Source organism: Mustela nigripes, chromosome 6 (genome assembly GCF_022355385.1).
Source record: "Mustela nigripes isolate SB6536 chromosome 6, MUSNIG.SB6536, whole genome shotgun sequence".
Lineage (NCBI taxonomy): Eukaryota > Metazoa > Chordata > Mammalia > Carnivora > Mustelidae > Mustela > Mustela nigripes.
In genome coordinates this window covers 36200542-36218265 of record NC_081562.1, presented here as the reverse complement: position 1 = coordinate 36218265, position 17724 = coordinate 36200542, and the positions used below count along the sequence as shown (strand labels likewise).

Below are 17724 nucleotides of genomic sequence, written 5' to 3'. Positions count from 1 at the left end.
CTGAACAGTCTTAACACGCGTTTTTTTTGTTTGTGTGTTTTAATGTCAGGTGTGAAATTGACACTGGTAGGAGAGTAATGTTAATAATTAAAATTGTTATGTGCAGCACTGTTTAGAAATGCATTTAAACCTATATCCAAAGCATCCACATTGTGAAACTAGACAGTTCTATTTGCTGCTTTAAAGCAACTACTCTGTAGGGAACTTTTAAAAATAGCCACATTATTAATCTATTAATTTAAAATGGCAAGCAGTTCTGTCTACCCTGGGTAAGGAGCAGGAAGTAGATACCACCGCAAACAACATTACAGGCTTATTTCTTAGTTTTGTTGGTATCCATATGGCAAATAGTTCAGGAAATATAAATGGGGAATGAGAAGTGAAAGATTAAAAAAGCAGGGAATTTTCCAACTACAGATTAGATTGTTTGTGAAGAAATCTGGGGCTGATTTAATTCCGTGATGCTCAAGCTTCACCAGAAACAACCTATTGTAGTAAGCCAGAAACAACCTATTGAGCTTTTTTGTGTGCTTTTAAAAGGAATTTTTTACCTTTCTAATGCCTAAATACCAGTGCCCAATGGGAGATATTTGTCTGATGTTTTTAAAAGGATCACATTCAACAGAAAGCATCTTAGACAATGGGGTAGAATAATAAATATATGTTGGGAGAAGGGAAGAAAGTCTTTTGGTGTGCAAAGCATGCTTTAAATACTTTCTCAGCTTTGCCAATAGCAATTTGCTAGGAGTCATTGAGTTACTGTGGTATTTTTATTTTTGTCTTTCTTAGAAATTTCTAATAGTTCTAGGTTAAACCAACTAGTATAAATCATTTGATCTTGTATGATTAGATATTTTTCCCTTTGTTTTCATTTTACAAGTTTGTAAAGGACAAATGGCAGAAATTACTATGTTCCCTTAAAATAGCATCCCAAGGGACAAAACTGTATTATATTTAGTAAACAGATGAAAATGGCTTCATTATTCATAAAAGTACACCTTTACCAATGCAGAGTTGTTAGAGTAGATGCCATGGGGGAGTTTATTTTTATCTTACTCTTTAAGCTATTTTATCAGAATTCTCTCCCTACCTTTCTTTCTATTAGTTTAGAAAAATATTTTTTTTGATTTTGAATAAGAAGGGTGATCTGTTGCCTTTTAAATTTTGTGATCACTTGCTGAGTGACAGACATTTACATTCCAGATGAATGCACAGAATTGTTAATAGTTACTTGTTTTTCTTCTTAAATAGACAGAAACAACAGGTAGCATCTTGTGTTCCTTTTAGTTTTATAGTGCTTTTCAAGCTTTAATGCTCTAAGAGGAGTTTTATTTAGGAATAGGGAGCATTTTCCTCTGAGTCACTTGGGATAAATTGTATGTTGGCCTAGTAGGAAAACGCAATAGTTGAAAATGTGCTCATTCATACCAAGTGAGAATTCCAGATCACTTACCACCAAATATTTAAACATTTTGAGGCTATTAGGGGAAAGAAGAACCACTTATTGATGTTAGTTCTTTTAATGCCACCGGTAACTGTTTTGATCAGTGATGAAAAAAATTAGTAAAATTATCCTTCATCACTCTTCTCTTCCGTTAAAAATGATACATAGAGGGGCGCCTGGGTGGCTCAGTGGGTTAAGCCTCAGCCTTCAGCTCAGGTCATGATCTCAGGGTCCTGGGATCCAGCCCCCGAATCCGGCTCTCTGCTCAGCGGGGAGCCTGCATCTCCCCCCAACCCCGCCCCCTGCCTGCCTCTCTGCCTACTTGTTATCTCTGCCAAATAAATAAATAAAACTTGGTAAATGCTTGTCCTGTGGGTGACTATGGCAGTGATTATAAGAATCATAGTGGCCCAGTGTCTTAACAGTGCCAGATATGTGTTGAATACTAGAAGTTGAATGAGCCGTATTTCTGCCATATAAGAGCTCAGATTTCCTTGCCCCTTTGTGAGTAGATGTGACCATATGATTTGGTTTTGGCCAGTGGATATAAGGACAAGAGATGTGTGTAACTTAATAGGTGTCATTTTCTTTCCTCTTTCCTGCCGGCTGGAAGATAGATATGATGGGGGGACCAAGATGGCCCCAAAGCAGATGCCACAACAAGATAGGAGTCTGCCTGGGCCCTGTACTGTCAGGGTCCTGTCATTTCTGGCACTGGACTATATGTTATGCAGATGGAATGAAATCCCATCTTGGTTTTGCCACTGTTATTCTGGATTTTCTATTTATTTTTGCTGAACTTAATCTCATGCTAAGATCTAATGAGACAAATGTTGTAGTTGTTGGTCAGGAAGCCAGGTAGGCTAAGTGGATTGAATAACGGATGAAACGACCATCTGTTAGGAATAGCAGGGATATAATTAAGGTAGGAGTCCAGAGTTCTCTATCTTTATGTGGACATGAGGTGCTAGATAGGAATTCAGGAAGAACGACTCAGAAAACCCTTTTTAAAGGAAAGTAATATTGGAAAGAGAACTACAGCTGGCTTTACAAAGCCTGTTTCATGCAATGGGTATTGCTGCTGACTCTTTGGTGAGTCCTACTTCCTCAAACTATGAGAGGTACTTTTCATTGTCACAGAGATAAAATAGAACATGTATGGTGAATTGCTTTGTAAACCATGTTCTGGGTAATTAGCGCATTGAACAGGTACAACTCAGAGGATGAAGTCATAATACAAATTTAAATTGTGCTTCCTGCTATCCATTTAAAATGTATTCAGTGGGGAAAATTTATCCCCCGGTTTTTAATGAAAATTCTAGCAAAATACAAAATCAAATATTTTCCTAAGTCAGAGAACCTGCTAGAATTTTTCTAAGTTCGCTGGTACTAGATAGCCTTATAATTCCTTTAAATAGCAGTTATAGTCTCATTTGGGAAAGAGTTTGTTTGTTTGTTGTTTTGGTTGAGTAAAGCTTTATTTTAACCAAAATATGCAGTTACATGGGATCTGTTCATTCATCTTCCCCAGCAGCTGGGGCATCTCCACCCTCAGTGTTTCTACTGTCAGTGACTTGAGCTCTGTGCTTTGAGACCAGTTTAATAAGTTCTTTCCTGAGGAGTTCCGGGGAACCTCGAATCTTTACTCTCTGAGACAATAGCTGGAGTTAGAAGCTTGGAGTTGGGAGCTTCCTTTCAGAGTTTGTCACATGTCGCTTTGTCAAACAAGACAAACCAGGTTATCGAGCTTGACCCGGACTTTGCCTTTGGAGCACTTCTTTCTGGCCTTGCCGCCACATTTGTTCACTAGGTCTTTGTCTTTTTTGGCCAACTTTCAGGCATCTTTCTTCTCCTTGTCATCCTTGGGTGCAAGAGTGAAGCTAGGAGAGCAGCGGCCACCCCTGTGGTCTCGCAAAGACGTCGGACAAAAAAAGAAGTGGAGAAGTTAATCTTCGTCTCTGGTAGACATTATACAAGGGAGTCTGCATTCTGGAAGGGTAGATATGATGGGCCTTCACTCATTGGACAAATATTCTTTGAGCCCCTTCTGTGTAGCAGGCATAGTTCTAGGCGGGAGATTATAGTAAGTAACAAGACAGAAACTCCTGCTTCCTGGAGCGTCCTTCTACTAATTACTAATTTCTTCCTGGCTAACTTTTTCTCCACTGACTAGCTGCTATCCTAGACTCTTTTAAGATATAAGAACAGTATCAAGTATCCACAGGACAATTTTTGGGTTGGGGATTCACACTGGCCTTGCCCACTTTGGATGCAGTGAATACTCAAGAGCTGACTCATTTTCTTGGGTCTTGGGTGTGTCTCTGAATCTCTGAGCCCTCCCTGCTGGGATCATCTGACCACAGCCCACCCTGGACAGTTTTGTTTTTCTCTCTGTCTGACATTTTCCCCTTCAGCCTTTGCTTTTTGGGGATCTGTGTCATAGTATTTCTTTACTGGGGCCCCTGCCTGGTAGTCTTCTTCTTTTTTTTTTTAAGATTTTATTTTTTTATTTCACAGAGATCACAAGTAGGCAGAGAGGCAGGCGGTGGGGTGGGTGGGGGGAAGCAGGCTCCCTGCTGAGCAGAGAGCCCTATGCGGGACTTGATCTTAGGACCCTGAGATCATGACCTGAGCCGAAGGAGAGGCTTAACCCATCGAGCCACCCATGTGCCCCTTCAGTGTCCTTTTAGGAAGGGAAACTGTCCATGCTTCCCAAGTAAAGTATTCTATCATGTGGCAGCAGGCCACCTGATATTTCTTAGGTTGGGAACACTAGTAAATTGTGACTTCCAATACTGGGACAATAAAATAAGCTTTCAAAGTGCCCTTGAGGTTCTTTTCTGTTGAAGGGAAAGAGGTGGGACTCACTCCTGTTCTCCTCAGTCAGTGTGTTCCCGGACAGTTTTGTACCCACTGAATCAGCAAAGGGTCAAATACTTCTGTGCTGTTTCCTTGGAAATTTGCATTTTGGTTTACATCTTCCTGTGTATCTGATATTTATCATCTGAGGCCTGAACTAAAAACTCTTCTTTTAATATCCAGTTACACATACTTTTCAAATATAAAAGTTTATTTGTATTCTCTCTCAGGAGGGCTTTCTTAGGGGTAGCATTGCTGCTTTTGAATTTCAATGCTTGGCTAAATTACTTCATCTTGGCCCAGATGTGCAGAGAAAATGGGAACTTCTTCTTACTCTGTTAACTGATCTGGCCTTCTCTGCTTCTAGGAGAGTAGAGAAGGGACCGCTACAAAGTCAAGTAAAAGAAACAGTGCAACAGAATTAAATTGTATCTTTAGGTAAAAAAAGGGGGCTCTTAGGTTTTTCTTCCTATGTGCTCTCCTTTAAGAGGTCATGTGAGTGTATGGGGGAGAAAATGAGATATTGGGTAGAAGGAGAGATGGGATCTTTAGGTCTGTATGGAGCCCTTGGCAGTCTCATTTCTTCCTGTGGCTGCTATGAACATGATCAGGACAAGTGATTATGGAGATGGGAGTAGTTTTGTCTTTCTAAGGAGACAGCCTGGACGTATCTCTTTCTTTGGATCCCAGTACTCTTTCAGTATCCATGCATCCCTTAGCATTTATATTTCCCCTCCTAGGTCGCAGAAAATGCAGAGTTCACTGCCTCCCTTGTGGAATTCTTCATGAATCTAATATGGCCAAAGGTGGTTGTTACTGCTTCCTCCCCAACTTTTGGCTTGGATCTTCGGGGCGTGTCTCCTCATTCTTGCAGAGTGGTTGCTACCCTTGGGCAGTGTCGGGTCCATGTTCTGAGCAAGGAGAGTGGGGGAGGCAGAGTGAAGAAAGGGGCACACCTGCTGGGTCTTTACAATTGTTTTTGTTTATAGAGGCAACATGAACTTTTACAGAACTCCCATCGGCAAATTTACTTACACCTTGCATCAAAAAGTGCCACATGGTGACCCTTCTCTGAAATGTGGCTGGAGGAGGGGACAAATGAAGGTTGGCGGGGACGCCAACAGGACCCACACAAGTATTAAGTAACAGCTCAGATAGCTGTTTTGGCACCTGAAACCCAACCCTGAAAGTGCCCTCTACTATATATTTGAAAAAAATCGTGTTTCAGGCCAAAGAAACTAATAATTGAACTTTTTAGAGGGGGACGTTCATACGTGTTTGATGGGGTCCTGATATTCCTGGTGTTCCTTGGCTTTCCTTTTGTTGTGAAAGACCGCATACAGAAGATACTGTGTCTCAGATTCGGATTGAAGAAATACTCAGAATATGAATCTTGTGGTATTGCTGGATGAAAAAAAAAAAAGAAGAAGAAGGCACCAGCAAGCGTCTTGAAAGACACAACGGGAATTTATTTTGCCTTCTGTTCATGCGTGTGCCCTTTAATTTTTTCATTCTTCAGGCACAGTGGAGGCAACCCCAAATTAAAGCAGCTCATGCCGTGTAGCACGTGATGATTAAATCTTATCTGGCTGTTCTGGAGATGGACAGATAACAGTTGTTGCAGAAACTCTTTTGTGGTATGTGTAAAGACAACTGTCACAGAGAATGCTGTAACTCCCCCATGTTACAAGATAAAGTTAAATTAGATCAGCTGAGGCCTTTGCAGGTAGTGATCCATTTAATAGTATTTGAAATGTGTTGACTGAACAGAAATAGAAATAGAGTGTCCTAAGTGAAGTTTCATTATCCATGGGAGCCAGTTGTAAATAGCACAGTGTCGTGATGTATGTTTAGTTAATTTCATGTTCTTTTGAAGCTGCTCTTCAGTAGCTTAAAATGCTTATTACCACCAAACATTGTGCATTAGCACACAAGAGCCTAGAGAAAACACCACTTACCCTTTGGTAGCGGACAAATGGATAATAGTGGAAGATAGGAATTAATTATCTTTATGCAGATGTCACATCAGCCTGCAAAAGAATGGGATTATTTATGCTTTGGAAAAAAAATACCATGTTGTTTTTATGAAGATGCAGAGCAGGCAGATAGCTGCTAAGGAATAAATTACTTGAGTGGATATTAACTCAGTGGCTTATTCAGAGCACCTAGGAATACAGTACACAGTTTTTAACCTCCCTTCTCCCTTTTAAATTCAAGAAGTACTGCAAAATGCTTCAGCCTCCTGAATTAGGAACTGTGGCAGAATGATGGGTTTCTTTTGTCCTGTTCTTTACATGGGCAGTCTGTTTGCTTGTCGGCCCTTATTCAAGGCGCTGATCTAAATTGTAATACTTATTGGGCTTGGCTATGGAGAAAGCAGTGTTTGCCTGTCTTACTGTGCTACTGAAAGTGTTATGGAATATATTTAAAGATTCTTAAATAGAGGTTTTTCATTTGTACTTTAAGTTTCTTCTAGTGATAAAAAAGAGCTTTTGTAGCTATTAGAAAAAGGTATGGGACACTAGAGTTTTGGAATAACTAAGGAGTCTACGTGCATTTGTAAAATTCTTTCTCACTTGCTCAGTTATTTAGCTCTTGATTTGTATCTAGCATTTTTGTGTTGAAACAACCAACATCATCAACATTTTATCCATCTGTCTAACACAGTATTTAAAATAGTTGCTTTGAGGTAGGTACATTGAATTTCTATCTCATCTTGAGTTTCTAAGGCTCAATTGATAGTATTTGGCACCATGTGTGTTTTTGTCTAATGGGTGGTAGTTTGTTGAACAGATATTATGGGACACATCATTTTTGAGCACTTTCATGTGTCATGGGGATATAAAAATGGCCATGACTTCTAGCTTTGTGAAGGGGAGAGACACACTTGCGCAAATGAACAGACACCACATGTCATAGGCAGACTTCTAAAGATGGCTCCCCTAGGTTCCCCTCTCCTGGCTATTCAGTCCAACATGAATGCAAGTGTTATAGTGAAGGGATTTTGTGGATGTAATTAAAGTCCCAAATCAGGAGACCTTAAAATACGGAGACTATGTAAATGGGCCTGACTCCAAAACTTGAGACTTTTAAAAGCAGAGAGTTTTCTTTGACAGGGGCTGAAGAGGAAGTCAGAGAGCTTCCAAGACTGACAGGGACCCTCCTTACAATGCCATGGCTGGTTTGAAGATGGAAGGGTCCATGTAAGAAGGAACTTTCTAAAAGCTCCTGCTGACAGCCCAGCAAGATCATGGTGATTTCATTCTCAAAGTACCAAGGAGACAGGAGTAGTCCAGCAACCAGACTAAGCATGGAAGCGAATTCTTGCCTAGAACCTACAGATAAGAAGGCAGGGTAGCTATCACCTTGATTTTGGTTTTGTATGATATTCTAAGCAGAGAACCTAGCTGAGCCCAGCTGAGTCATGCTGAACTTCTGACCTGCAGAACTGTGAGCTAATAAAGTTGTCTTGCTGTAGACCTCTACATTCGAGGTAATTTATTTTGTAACAATAGGAAACGAATACACACATACAGATAAGGTGGTCATTTTTCTATGCCAGGAGATGGTAGAGACCTTTCTTCATCAATTCTAGTTTAAGGATCTACTTTCTCTCCCCCGTCCCCCGAAAGAGTTGAATAACATTAACAGAATTTTAGATTTACCATTAGTATCCTAATTGTACATGTGAGAAAATAGAGGTCCAGAAGAGTTAAGCTTTTTGTCAAGGGTTCTGGCATGAGGTAGTGGCAGAGCTGGGACAGAAGCCTGGATCCTTATTCAGGCTTCAGTGTTGTTTCCGTGAATCTCTCAGTGGTGCGTAAGGAGTTTAAGCTTTAAATGGGAACCAAAGTGTAAAGCTAAGTCATGGCAGTTTCTCTGTGATAATGCCAAATGCCAGGAAGGAAATGAGTGGAAAAGAAAGGTACTTTCAAGAGAGCATGATTATTCTTTATCTAAAGATTCTAAAGCATGGAATACTGTGACTGGTTTGTGAACCAGTATACGTTCACAAATGTATACTTTCAGTGGAATATTACTCCCTTCTAAGTTGACCCATGGCTGAGTTCTCACAAGGATTCTGTGATTGTCTCCAATATTATTATAAGGGGTTATTTCTTTTTAACTTCAGACGCATCTAGCCCTTTCTTTCTTTCTTTTTTAAGATTTTATTTATTTATTTGACAGAGAGAGATCACAAGTAGATGGAGAGGCAGGCAGAGAGAGAGAGAGAGAGAGAGAGGGAAGCAGGCTCCCTGCTGAGCAGAGAGCCCGATGCGGGACTCGATCCCAGGACCCTGAGACCATGACTTGAGCCAAAGGCAGCGGCTTTAACCCACTGAGCCACCCAGGCGCCCTAGCCCTTTCTTTTGAGCATCCTTACTGATAGAGCTATTTGACCCCCTTTAAAAAAAAAAATAAATAAAAGCTGGAACGTATTTTGTGCTTAAGCATACTTTGTTTTTCAAAGTGTTAATTTATAGGTAGGTACGTGATAAGATGAAAAGCATAGCTTCTTGTTTTATTTGAATCTGAGGAATAGGATGCCCCAGTGAATCCCACTCTTTGCTTATTTTATAGTAATTCCGTGTAGAACCTCTGTGGTGTTGGCCTGGAGTGTGTCGGCTGTGGAGGAGGTGGAGTGTGAGCTTCTCTATTTTCATTTCTTCCTTTCCTGCCCAGAGGTCCCTTGTTACCATGGAATCACTCTCATTTCTCTTGAGTGTGACAAACTTTTTTTTTTTAATTGAGATCTATATGACATACAACACTGTGTACGTTTAAGGTATGCAACATACTGCTCTGATGTATTTACAGTGCAATATGATTGCCCTTGTAGCCTTAGCCAACGCCTCCATCATGTCACATAAGTACCGTTACTTCTAATGTTGGGAACAATTAAGATCAGCCAAACTCTTTCATCTTGGACTTGGTTCAGCTTTAGAAACGATTATCCATTCATTTGTATCCACAAAGCGAGAAAACAAAATCCTGGTCTTTCCTGGTTTATATTCCAGTGAGAGAGACCGATGACGTACCCTTTTTCTTTTCTTTTTCTTTTTTTTTTTTTTTTTTGGCTTATGATAGTCTACCTGCTTGGCTTCTCACACTTGAGTCTAAAAATGTGGCTACAGCTCCACCTTGTAGCCTTGATGCTTTCTTTGTGCCGTGGCTGAACTCCTGCAGTTGAGGCCTCAGCACAAAGAACACACTGTCTCCGTGCCTCTTGGTCCCAGGTGGGCTCCGTTTCTCTAGATCTCCCGCAGCCTTTCAGAGCAGGTATAAGCAGAAGCAAGTCTAGTGCCTCAGGAAATTGGATTAAGATTGTGATAACAGATCGAAGCTATTTATTTTAAAGTAGTTTTTAAAGATGGACAAGGGAATAGTTCTCACAGAAAAACAGACAGTGGGCCAATTCAGATGTGTGTGAGGGCACAAAGCACACTTCGTTTTTTTGTTTTTTTTTTTTCATCATTTTCGTCATTCATTTCATTAGCTCAAATTGTGAAGTGCCTCCTAAGTTGTCTATCACTGAGCCCTAAAAGTTAAACCCATATTTTTAAAATTTTTTTAAAAATTTCTTTTCACTGTACCAGATTTCATTGTTTATGCAACACACCCATGCTCCATGCAAATCCTGTCCTCCACAATACCCACCACCAGGCTCACTCAACCTCCCACTCCCCTCTCCTCCAAAACCCTCAGTTAATTCCTCGGAGTTTACAGTCTCTCATGGTTCACCTGACCCTCTAATTTCCCCCAACTCACTTCTCTCTCCGTCTCCCAGTGTCCTCCATGTTATTCCCTATGCTCCACAAATAAGTGAAACCATATGATACTTGACTCTCTTTGCTTGATTTATTTCACTCAGCACAATCTCTTCAGTCCTGTCCATGTTGATATGAAAGTTGGGTATTCATCCTTTCTGATGGAGGCATAATACTCCATAGTGTATATGGACCACATCTTCTTTATCCATTCATCCATTGAAGGGCATCTTGGTTCTCTCCTCAGTTTGGCTACCATGGCCATTGCTGCTATGAACATTGGGGTACAGCTGGCCCTTCTTTTCACTACATCTGTATTTTTGGGGTAAATATGCAGTAGTACAGTTGCAGGGTCATAGGGAAACTCTATTTTTAATTTCTTAAGGAATCTCCACACTGTTTTCCAAAGTTTAAACCCATATTTTAAACAAAGAATGACTGATGTTAGGTACTTCCTGTAATGCTGACCAATCAGGCAGGCAAATGTTGGAAACCAGCATGTGTGGTTGACATGAAGGAGCCAGATGGACCTTGACATATTTTCCTTATGTTTTTGAGTGGTGACTAGAAACAACATTGGGTTTACCATTTCTTTCTTTCTTGTTTTTTCTGCCCCTAGGTTTATTTGTTTATTTGAGAGAGAACACGCGTGCATGCATACGTGAGTGGGGGGAGGGGCAGTGGGAAAGAATCTGAAGCAGGGTCCCCACTGTGGGGCTGGGTGTTACACCTCACAACCCTGAGATTATGACCTGACTGAAAATGACTAAATGACTGAGCCATTTAGACCCCCTGGGTTTATCATTTCTTAAAGGAGTTTAAAAATCTTGGCATTCTTCATTCTCCCCACCTACCACTGCTAGTGAATAGAGATTGTATCAGAAATAATCATAAAGTTAATTATTTTGTAATAAGAGCTGATATATAGAGTTTTTTTTTAACCTAAGGGTAAGTGCTTGATATGAATTAGCTCATTTATTTCACCCAACAGTCCTGTGAGATAATTATAGCTAGCATCAGTCCTGTGAAATAATAACTATTATCAATCCCATGTCTTCAAGTGCATCCTTATTTCTGACACCTCACAAAGGGCTTCATAAGTATTTTTTTCTAGTTCTTTAGCACCACCTTCTAAGGTATTATCCTACCAGCATGTAAGCTCTACGAGGGCACACTACTTTGTTTATTTGTTTTCTTCTTCTGGGTTAAATCCTGGGTTAGAGCACCAGGCACCACCATGGTACATGTACGCTTAGTAAATAAGTAGATAATGAATGAACACATTCCAAATCCTACAATGTGGAGACTGTTAAAAAGAAGTTAAATAACTTCTTCAAGGTCAAATGGTGAAGCTGGAATTTATACCAAGGTAAGTGTGACTTAAGACCCTGTGATTTCTCTCTTTTTTTTTAATTAAAAAAATTTTAAGTTTTTATTTAAATTCAGCGAACATGCTGTAGAATATTAGTTTCAGGTGTAGAATTTAGTGATTCATCACTTACTTAACATACCCGGTGCTCATCACGATGAGTACTCTCCTTCACACCCATCCCCCGTTTAACCCGTTCCCCTGCCTACCTCCCCTCTGCCAACCATCATTTCTCTGTAGTTAAGAACCAGTTTCACGGTTTGCCTTTTTTTTTCTCCCACTATGTATATTTGTTTTGTTTTTTAAAATACACATATGAGTGAAATCATATGGTATTTGCCTTCCTCTGACTTGCTTTGCTTAGCATATTACTCTCTAGCTCCATCCATGTCACTGCAAATGACAAGATATCATTCTTTTTGATGGCTGAGTAATATTCTGTTATATGTTTGTATATATAATATATATACACACATACATATATATATACACACCTATACACACATACATATATTTATTCTTTTTGATGGTTGAGTAATATTCCATCACACACACACACACACACACACACACACACACACACACACTTTTTTTATATATATACACATACATATATCCATATCTTCTTTAGTCATTCATTAGTCGATAGACATTTGGGCTCCTTCTGTAATTTGGCTATTGTTGATAATGTTGCTGTAAGCATTAGGGTATATATATCCCTTGAAATGAGTATTTTTGCACCCTTTGGGTAAATACCTACTAGTGCAATTGGTGTGTCATAGGGTAGTGCTATTTTTTTTAAACAAATATTTTATTTATTTCTTTGACAGAGATCCCAAGTAGGCAGAGAGGCAGGCAGAGAGAGAGGAGGAAGCAGGCTCCCTGCGGAGAAGAGAGTCTGACGGGGGGGCTGGATCCCAGGACTCTGGGATCATAACCTGAGCCGAAGGCAAAGGCTTTAACCCACTGAGCCACCCAGGTGCCCCAGGGTACTTCTTGAGGAACCTCCATACTTTTTCCTAGGTGGCTGCACCGGTTTGCATTCCCAGCAACAGTGTAAGAGGGTTCCCCTTTGCATCCTTGCCAACACCTGTTGTTTCCCGTGTCGTGAATTTTAGCCATTCTGACTGGTGTGAGGTGATACCTCATTGTAGTTTTGATTTGTATTTCCTCGATGATGAGTGATGCTGAGCATCTTTTAATGTGTCTGTTAGCTAGAGCCTGTAATTTATACCTATGAGCTATAAGAATTATGCTTTTTGTTAACAAATTTCTGCAGTAATGTTAAATTTAGAGGCTGAGTGATGTATAATTCTAGGTTTCTGAAATAGTAAGTTTCTTTTGGAAAGTGTTCAAAAAGTTATTTTGAACTGTTGTAAATCATTTCTTAGTGGAAAAGCTATAGGTTAGAATGGCTAATCTTGAGGAAATCATACAATGTGAGTATTGCTTATTTATGGCAAAATATGAATGTACATGCATATATGAATATATGTATATATTCATATACATGAAAATATGTGGGTGCGGATGAATACATTAAATTCTGTGACACATTCAATAACATTTTTAGTCCTTTTAAAGAAGGAAAAGTTGGAAGTATGGTTTTAGCAAATTTGCCAGTGTTTACTATTTTATAAAGTATAATACATAATTAAAAGATGGATTTCCATAGTTTATTGATACTAGCTTCTACTATTACTATTTTGTAATGCTTTTCTCTTTTCCTTCTTACAAAGAATACCTGCGGTTACCTGGGTGGGTCAGTCGTTAAGGGTCTATGGCTCAGGTCATGATCCCAGGATCCTGGGATTGAGCCCTGCTTCTGGCTCCCTCCTCAGCGGGAAGCCTGCTTCTCCCTCTCCCACTCCGCCTGCTTGTGTTCCCTCTCTCGCTGTGCCTCTCTGTCAAATAAATAAATAAATAAATAAGTCATTCAACAAAGAGTATCTGGAATTATGAACATGTATTTTGTATGGAGTCAGACTGTGGTTTTGATCCTTACGTATTTAGGGTGTTGCCAGGAAATTGTGTTTAAAAGGGTGAATAGAATTCCAAGGTATTGCAAAAAGGATTGCACCAATTTCTACTGTCTCCAGAATGTTTTGAATATGTGCTTTATTCCAACCAATATTATTGGCTATTAGTTTTCAAAATTACTGTAATTTTTATAGGAGAAAAAGGGCATTCCATTTTAATTTGCAGTCTTTTTTTTTTTTTTATAAAGGTGAACATTTTTACAGAAGAATATTAATTAGATACACTCCGCCATAGACTATCCATTTCTTCATTTATTGGCAGGTTTTGTTTTGTGTTCTCTGTAGTTGGTTTTAAGAATCTCGTGCCTAAGATTATCCTGAGTTACTAATATGCAAGCTGTTTATATTATGGTAAGCACAAAATTGGGAGCAGCTAGCCACTCTTTTGCTATATTGGCTTAAAGAATTAATAAAAACCAACCACGACATCCCACAAATTTATTTTAAATTAGGACTCTATGACTCCGTAATATCAGCCTATACCTTAGTAGAAATTAGACAACATCTGGGATTAGAACTTAAAGAAAATAGAGATTATAATACAGTTTTGCTTGAAATAGTAGCAATGAACTTTGTGAATAATAACCTAAGACTTTGGGGGGTTTGTATTAGCAATACGCTGTGACACGTCTCCTCTGTCTTCTCTTTATCCTACTCATAGCCGTGCTGTGAGGAGGCGTAATGGCCTTTGAAATCTCCCACATCAGGTGTTACTGTCTTGCTGTCATTAGGCACCAGGCTCCCGTCACCTATATCAATTGTGCCTGCTGTCCTTGCAGGCTGCCACACTGAGAGGTTCTCTCTTTGGGTCTTTTCATCATCTTTTTGAATGAGCACTGCTCTCTTAAGCCAACAGGATAGAGGCCTACACCTTGTTGACCTCCTGGCTTTTCATTTCCTTTAAAGAAGCAATCAGGCGATACCAGGTAGAGAGTTGGTCCTGTCAGCTGCTTATCTTGTCTACTCTTCACTCTTGCCCTCCTACACTCAGAAGCCAAGTAACTCTCTGTAGATCAACTGTGTAAAGTTGAGTTTAAAAAAAAAAATGTACAGAGAGGAAATCATTTGTTGTTGCAGTCTTTTTTTTTTTTTAAGATTTATTTATCTATCTGAAGGAAAGAACATGAGAGAGAGAAAGTACGAGAGGAGGCAAGTTCTGAGGGAGAGGAAGTCTTAAGCAGACTCTGTGTTGAGCGCAGAGCCCCATGAGGGGGTCGATCTCAGAACCCCGAGATTATGACCTGAGCCGAAACCGAGTCTATTGGTTACCTGACTTTGCCACCCAGGCTGCCCGTTGCTACAGTCTTAATACTGTGATGCCAGTTTGCTCACTGAAAACAAAACAGCTTTTTAAAAAAAAAAACAAAAAACAACAACATCAACAAAGGAAGAAGTTTTTGTAAAAACAAGAAAATTGACCACAAGTAAACATCCTTTCAGTGATTTTTTCTATGTGGCTTTACGGTGTGGAGGGCTTGAAGTTTAAAAGTAAATGCAGTGTTTTTATAAATAAGGGTTTATAACTATTTTTTCATATTGACCAGTGTTTTCTGTATTGTGTGGCTTAATCATGTTGACTGGAAAGATCTGACTAGCAAAATAGTTATTCATTTCTGTTTGTTGAATCGAGACAGATCTATTAAAAAAAAGAAAACTTCAAAAGCATGTTTCTTTCAAAGAAGGTAGGAAAACTTTACACATGACTTCTGAAAATTTAGGTCTCTCTTGTGAAGTAGCCGAAGGCATACTAAATTCTCTGGGAGACCCAATTGATTAATGTGTAAAGCTGTTTAAATTTTCAAAGATCTTCTAAAATGCATTTCTGGTTTTTTGATGCATAAGTTAATTGATTTCAAATGTCAGCCCATGTCTTGTGGTGATGAAAGTGGTTGGCCCTCCTAGGGAAATACAGGTAAAAAATAAATTGTACTCTGTTAATTAGAAAAGCTCAATGGAGTTAAAGCCATCATTGAGCAGATTCTCTAGAGTCTGAGTAGGTCATATTTTGCCACATATTGGGACATTTTGGGGTCCTAGTTACCACTATGAAGAGAGAAGTGGTGATGTCACCAGAATCAGGAGACAGAGATTTATGCCTGGGAATCCATCTGTTTTTCTAGAAGGTATCCCAAAGGAATGACATTTGCTCTTTTATTATTCTGCCTTTTGTTTATCATAAATGAATTGAGAGAAGATGGAGAAATTAAGGCATTTCTTAGAGAATAATAATCAAGAGTAACTGAGTTGTTTTAAATGTGCTCTGTTCTAAGTGCCTTCTAGAAACAAATATTCCGTCATTGATTTTTCTCACTAGTAGTTTAATTCACTGTGTTAAGAAAACAGCAAAAGAACTCACTTGGGGTGCTAGGCTTAAAAATTTTGTATTATAAGAAGTAGATAGTTTTACTTAAAATAATAGGCTCTGCTAATTTATTGATGGAACAAAACTTTGCAAATTAAACGTTTAGATTATACTTATTTATTTATTTATTTAATTTATTTTTTTATTGGGGGGAGAGACAGAGAGAGAATCTTAAGCAGACTCCACACCCAGTGGGGGGCCCAATGCAGGGCTTGATCTCACAACCCTGAGAGCATGACCTGAGCCGAAATCAAAGTCAGACACTTAACTGACTGAGCCACCCAGGCGCCCCTAGATTATACTTTTTGAAAAATACCACAGGTGAGTCAGTTCATGCAATAGTGTATCATTTTGGAATGTGAAAAAGCAATCATGAATTTACATGGCCTGGAAATTTTCTCATATTTGATATCAAAGTCCAGGACAGTTGCTTTCATGTCCTTGTCAACAGGTGTGTTTGAGAATATGTTAAATAAGCTACAGAAAGCATTTGCAACAAAGGTGTTGTGTGAGGCATGATTATCTTCCAAGTACTCTTCATGAGCAGCTTTCACAAGTGAAAGTTTCCTCAAAATGGTGTTCACAGTCTAAGTTCATCGGCGTACTATTGTACTCAGAATGCCTGCCAGCATTCCAACTGGCAGTCAGTTTGAGTGAGAAGTTCTTCAGATTCCTTGGTGTTGTAGGCACATGTCTTTAAATTCTGATTGCTGGGCACCTTATTAGAGAAGAGGCACTGGACAGGTGAGCTGAAACAAAACAGAAGTGTGTTTTTCCTTTGTTATTTTTAAGGTATTGAGTGGTAGTTGATTGTGGTTATCTTGTTGCTTGTGCTTCTCCAGCATCAGTTCCCCTTCTCTTATCCTTGCAGTGTCTGGAATTTCATTTGGGAGAACCTTTCTCCCATATTCTCAGTCTTTGTAGTTTGGGACGGGTGCTGTAAGGGATGAGGGACACATTCCTGCCCACCCAGTAGATGGTTAAGTAACTAATATTGATCAAATGAGACCAATTGTTACATTTTTGTCGTCGTTGTTGGAATTATTGGAAAGGAATCTAACATTGAAATGCATCCTGTCCCCATGCGCCCCCCCCCCCCCCCCCAATCCCTCATCCTCCTAACCCCCCAGCCAGCATTTCTTAGCTACTAGTAAGCAAGAGAGCCTGCTCATGGTGGCAGTGCTCATCATTGCTGAGACAGAGGCCAGGCGTGGGCTGGACATGCAGAATCCTGACATCTAGTCCGTATACACCATCAGTTGTATGAGGCAGTGCATTCTTCTTTGTGTAAACCAGTTTGAGTTGGTTTCTGTCATTTGTGACTTTAATGGACCCGATTGACATACTCTTAATGCTTTAAAATTGGATCCAACTTCATCCTCAAAGCTAACTTTAGTGTATGTATGATTGCTTTCTTTGGTCAGTTTAATTAAAAAATAATAATAATTTTTTTTTCCAGTTAAAAAGTAAATACTAGGGGAAGCTGGGTGGCTCAGTGGGTTAAGCCTCTGCCTTCGGCTCAGGTCATGATCTCAGGGTCCTGGGCTTGAGCCCTACATCGGGCTCTCTGCTCAGCAGGGAACCTGCTTCCCCCTTTTCTCTCTGCCTGCCTCTCTGCCTACCTGTGATCTCTTTCTCTGTCATATAAATAAGTAAAAATTAAAAAAAAAAAGTAAATACTAAATGTGAAGTGGTACAATAGAGCAGACAGACCTCTATTACAAAACTTTCTCATCTGTGCTCACTAGTGAGGTTAGGCAGCCCTTGTCTAGTAGGAGTAAAAGTTACAGTAGCTTATAAAATGAGTTGAGGGAGCATGCATTGTACACTTTATCTGTCTTAGAATTTTTTTTCCATCTAAATGAACTTTTAATTTTTTTTTT

At 39.5% G+C, this 17724-nt stretch overlaps 1 protein-coding gene and 1 pseudogene across 2 annotated transcripts in view; one reads left to right on the top strand and one right to left on the bottom strand.

Annotated features, from left to right (window-relative positions):
- The window catches only part of TMTC2 (transmembrane O-mannosyltransferase targeting cadherins 2), a 435623-nt gene that overhangs the window by 49944 nt on the left and 367955 nt on the right, over positions 1–17724 (top strand). The gene's annotated exons all lie outside the window — the stretch shown is intronic.
- LOC132020106 (small ribosomal subunit protein eS25-like) lies at positions 2959–11621 on the bottom strand (annotated as a pseudogene).